This window comes from Belonocnema kinseyi, chromosome 4 (assembly GCF_010883055.1).
Source record: "Belonocnema kinseyi isolate 2016_QV_RU_SX_M_011 chromosome 4, B_treatae_v1, whole genome shotgun sequence".
Taxonomy (NCBI): Eukaryota; Metazoa; Arthropoda; class Insecta; order Hymenoptera; family Cynipidae; genus Belonocnema; species Belonocnema kinseyi.
The window spans coordinates 26,289,209-26,295,346 of NC_046660.1; positions in this window are offsets into that span (position 1 = coordinate 26,289,209).

The following is a 6,138-nucleotide window of genomic DNA, read 5'->3' on the forward strand; positions in this document are numbered from 1 at the left end:
AAAAGTTCTGCAGTAGTTTCCTACTATAAGAAGCATGGTTTTGCATACGCTTTATTGGCAATTGATCGCATTCTGAAAATTATGAAATATTCGAAACTTGAGAAATTGAAAGAAATTACAATACTCACAGATTCAGCTGCAACTCATTTCAAAACTCGTTATCAGTATCACGCATTAAGTAAATCATCTTGCAAGAAGAATTCTTTGAAACAGTGTACTCCAAGGGGAGGAAGCAGAAGACTCTAAACCAATAGAACACTTGAAATGATAATTTTATCACTTTTCAAATTTAAATATGTTAACCGTATCACGATGAACCTACAACAAAAAATTTTTATAGAGGGTGGCCTTTTTGAGAGAATCAACTTTCTAGATTTTTTGAAAAATGTACGCCATTCTGGTTACTTGTCATTTTTGTAAATGTTCTTTGTGGATTCTAAAAGAGTTGAGATTCCCAGGAAGCTCTTGCACAACATTTTTTGTTTGAAAATATCGAGAATTATTAAACAATTCACCTGATTGTTCATTTAGCCGTAAGTTCGCAAACAAAATTTTTCATTAAAAACAAAAAATACATATGTGCCTCATATTTTGCTTTGAAAAACAATAAGTTTCACCACTAAATAATTCTGTGACTTCACTAGGATCTGACTGTCCGATTTTATACAAAATCCTTTAACAGCGTTCTTTCCTCTTTTTTACACAATGATCGAAACAGTACCTACCCAAGTATTTATAACTGATCTGCTATTTAGGTGACTTTTCTGAGGTTTGAGTCAAAATGTTGTACTGGGATCCCTCGAAATACTCGATCCCATGGTAAAACTAAGTGAGCCAATTGTTATGTTCCCTTGTTCGAGCAGACCGGTCTAAAAAGCAGTGTAGTGTTGCTGATATCCAGTGTGCAATAAAATTTCGATCTATAGTTTGCTTAGGTCTGATACTAGTCATTGTCCTCATATAATATTTGAGTACCAGTTCCATAAAGTAGAGATGATAAGCGTCAACATGTAGGTGCTCTTCCGTAAACTCTGATTGTAATTGTTTTGAAGAAATTTGGGTACCATCAACGCAAAGCGAGTAGAACGTAATTTCATGATTTGAGATCCTTATTTATAAAGTAATTCTTCTATTTACCTACGTGGCTTTGCTTAAATGTACAAGTTAGTTTACTTGACTTTATATTATTAATAAGAAAAACTTTATCTATCTAAAGTATAGAATGAAATTTATAATCGAATTGCTCCTATTAGAAAAATTGTAATGTGAACATTAATTTTTCCAAAAAACTTTCCACCAACATTTTTATTTTGCGTCACGTTGCGTCAAACATATCTTGTGACATATGGAAACAAACGAATGACAAGAAGACATGCAATTATATTTCAACCCTTGTTCTTACTTTCAGACAATCATATTCTACATCTATTTTATGAAAAAAATCTGCAATAAAAAATTTTTTTAAATTAAAATCTTCATTATTTTCTTGTGACGAAAGGAGACAAAAACGTGACGAATACACGTAAAATTATTCTTTAACTTACGTTTTTAATCTATAGAATTGTGTTTAACATGAAATTTACTTCAAATTTTGTATTTGGTGCCGCGTTGCGAGAAACAAGTATTGGAACAAACGGCTACAAAAATTTCACGTGGAAGTTTCTGAGTTTCGTGACGGTGGAGTTTTTCCCAGATAAAAGAAGATATATAAACGATTTTAAATATCTTAAGGGTAATAACAATAAATTCTATATGTTGAAGGGTGTCGCTCAGAGATAAACGCAAAATCTTTGCCTCTTGTTTAATTCGAGATTTTGATAAGCGCGTTCTTATCCACTTGTTTTTGTTCTTCACCTAGAGATCGGAGAATTGTATTCTCAAAGTCAAGTACGTAAACAGGTGAACTTGTACTTAGTTAAAGGTTCAATATGTGACTAAGCTTGGACAAAATGCGTTAATTTTGTTTTATGGATAAATAAATCCTTATTGTGAATCATTTGAATCGAGCTCTACGATTCTTTATGTCTTTTCCCGATTCAACATCTACTTAAAAAACGTTATTGTTAAAGGAATAAATACCTGCTCAGCTGTGCACGCTTATGTCTTCATGTGTAGGTGTATACGAGCATTGTGCTTTCGATTTCTTGCCTACAAATAAATATGCTATAAAAACTTTTTAAGCTTTTAAAGACCGTATCTTAATTTTTAAATTCTCCACAATTAAATTATAGCTTCTCTTCATTTCACATCATTAATCACCAACATTCCTCTAAATTGTCTTTGGAAAGTATAAAAGACAAATAGTGCTTTATTGTTCGTTGTGTTGTGATATCCTTTCAAGAACTTAAAAAAGGAATTTTGCATAAATTAGATTCTACCAAGGGGTTGATAACTCGACCAAATGGGTGTACACCTACTCCTAAATTCAGGAGATTTCATGAGATTTCACTGACTCCAAGTGGCTTCAAGTGACTTCAGAAGATTTCACTGCCTTCAGGAGATTCCAAGAGAATTCAAATGAATTCACGTGACTTCAAGTGAATTCAAGTGAATACACGTGACTTTAAGTGACTTCAAGTGAATTCAAGTGATTTCAAATGACTTCAGGAGATTTTAAGTGAATCCATGCCATTTCATGTGAATTCACTGAGAAGTTTCATTAAATTTAGGAGACTACTTTTTTCGACGAAGTATCTATTCTTTAAACCGATTTCTTGATTTGAAACCAAATATAAAAATTCCATTTAATAAACTTATTTTCAAATTTCCTACAACTATACTTCAGTTAAGCCTTAATTTGTGAAACTTATAGATTCAGCTTAAAATTTTGTATCAAATTAATAATTTCAAAACCAACAAATTGGAAACAAGGGAGGCATGTAAAGAAGAAATCAAAACTCAAGATGTACTCTGAAAATACAACATTTTTAATTTTATTAATAATGGCCTCTTCATAATGTGGTACATTACTTACAAATGAAGGACTAAGTAATGTGCACACATAATCTGCTATATTTCTTTCTATATACGTAACGGATAGATCCGCTTAATAGAATCCAACAAAGCGTAATTTTTCGAATAATCACAGACTTGTCACTAGAATTTTTATAATAAACGAAGGGACTAATTGGCGAAATATTAATTTGGCATTCTGCTCCATTTTCAAGTCGTTGTTCAGTATCTAGTAAAAGTGATAAGTCTTCCAAATTTGCATCGTCGCTCCGTCGAGATCATCCTTAAGTTCCATTTTATTAATTTTTTGATCGTTAGCCTTGTCCTCATTGTCAGTCTTTTCTTCATCTTTTATTAAGTCAGCTGTATCTAATTTTGCTGCTTTGATAGATGAAGGAATGATGGCCTTGTCAGTAACTTCCATTCCAAAGGAATTTTCCTCTCATTTGGCAATGGTTGATCTCGAAGTAGATTTAAAACTTCTTTAACCTGCTCTATTTTCTTTGCCAATCGACGAAAAGCAAAATCTTTCCCAAGTGATTGTGTCACTTGTACTAGGAACTAAATTATTTGAGCACGTTGTGTAAATTCTAGCATGCTGAAGTTAATCACAGACGAATGAGTAGACGTAAGCGATCTCGAACAACGGAAAAAATTTGCACAGGGTTGACTGCCAAAAACCCAAGGAAGAAGGAGTTGTGGCAGGTTTTCCTTTCTGAAATAAATAATAGCTTTTATCAAAGCATGTGCGTTAATTTCAATGCAGGTGTAGGCCTTACTGGTAATTAAATTTTTAGTGATGCTGTAGCGATTTTCCATGAACTATTGCCTCCAAATGCACAAGAAGAAAACACTTTTCCATATCGACGGCTGAGCGAAATAACGTAGTGTCTGATTTTTGTTCTAAGAGGCGTCGTATCTCGCCACGGTTCCACGACATGTCGTATCTAGCTTGTCGTTGAAAATACGTAGTATTTCGCTCGCAGGTTCAAAATTCGTCTTATATCGTTGACCGCCCAAGAGACGTCCATGCCTTTTTCGCAGTTCAAAAAACGTTTAAAAAATTTTATAAAATATTTGTTAACAAGTGTCCAGGTTCGTCGACTACGGACCCCAGTTGGTGTGCTATATATTTTTTTCTATTTTAAGTACCTGGTGTGTAATTGCAACATTATTTACTTATATTTAACTGAATATAATATAGAAAATAAATCAACAAAATGGTTACTCGATACAAAACGAGTGGTTGTTCGCTAAAAAAACTGTTATGAATTCTTCGAGGTTTTCATTTGAATAAATTTGCTTATGGGATTTTCCTATAATATTTACATTTTTTTAGGCTGCTGAGCACTATTAGGTAGGTTTCTTAAGTAACTGAGTGAGTAAGTATGTATGTGTCTCTCTTTAAAAAAAACACGCATGCACTTTTCAAACGAATCTTCCCTCACAGCAAAAGGATATACTTGGGACATTTCAATATCCTGTAAACGTCCCAGGGTTACCCTGGGTATCCTGGGGTCATCCCTAGAATATTCAAATTTCCGCCTTGAGGGAAATGCGACGGGTTATCCCTGGGACATCCTTGAGATAACCTGGCAGATAAATAGGATCAAATGGGATATCTCGGTATATCCTATTGCTTTGAAGTTTTTTAATACTTTAACCTTTCTTTAAATACGTATAACTTTTAGTAAATTTACCCTCTTTTTAACGTAGAACAGATACAAAATTACACACAAAAAAGCACTTGATTTTAATTAATAAAAGCTAATTAGTACCGATCTTATTAAAGAAGTACCAATTTAAAATGTGGTACAGATTTTTGATCAAATTAGTTACTTATATTAACCAATATACGACGCCTCGTAAACAACGGGCGATGTACGATGTCTTCTGAACAGCGAGAGAGATACGACGTTTTTTGAACCGCGAGAAAGGCACTACGTCTCTTGGGCGGTCAACGAGATACGACGTCTTTTCAGATCTTTCAATATTTGGAGGAAGACAATAGCTCTTTCGACGGCGGATATAGTTTTTAGGATTTCAATCACTTTGATGCTGCAGATTTTTTCCACGGCTCGAAAATTCATTTTATCAACACTGTTTGTATCCATCATTGTAAGTCCATCATCTTCTTTGGATTTCTCATCGATGTATATTTTTAGATGCGTGGAAAATGCCACTATTGTCTAAGGTGTAATAATTTTGAAGGCTTTAGGAATACGTTACGAGTCTTAGTTAATTTATTTTCTAAAGTCAATTATTTTTTATTTGTTCTTTATGAAGATAAATCTGATGTTTACCTGAACTTTTTTATTTTTGCAAGGCATCTCGATATCATTTCCAATAGTTTTCGAGATATTTTTCAGCAACTTTTTTATGTTTGACGAGACACCGTGATAAGAATATATTCTGTCCCGATTTCTTTGACCCTGCTGGCATGAATTCTATTTTGTATATTATAACCTCAAAAACTTGAGGTTATGATAGGTTAAAGTTAGAGGTTATAATAAGCTAGTGTCTTTCCGTAAAAAAAATATATGAGAGTATAAAAAGTTGTTCTCCTTTCGAATTCAATAATTATTTTCTCGATTATTTTACAAAAACTTCTTTTATAAAATATATTTGTGATATTCACGCATAAAAACACCTCATCCACCAAATTTGTCAATCAGTGACATCAAAGCTGGCTAAAATCATCGGTTATTTCTTTATTTATTACTTACCTCTATTAATCCGCTAAAAAATTTTTAAATGTAAAAAAATATATTCAAACACGAATGAAAGCAAGGTTGAACTAACCGTTTAAACACAAACGATAAAGAAAAAAGGTTAACCCGTAAACACATGTGCACGCACACGCAATACCGATGCGCACGCACGCAACGACAAGCTTCTGTCTCTTTCACACTTCAAGTGAATTTGCGTGAGTTCACGTGACTTCACGTTTCTCGTGCCGGTCGATCTCCTGCTTTTTCTTCTTCTTCCATTAGACAGCATCCTCCTGCCAGACATGATTCTCCAACCAGGTCTTCTTCTCCTGCCAAAACTTCTCATCGCTCGAGATCTCGGTCTCCTCCTCGCACGTATGTACAGTCTGTCAAGTTAAAGCGTGGGTGGCTTTACTCGCAGTCGGTAAGGTGTATCGACATGATTTTGGTGTCAAAATATTAAGAAGAGCTCCCT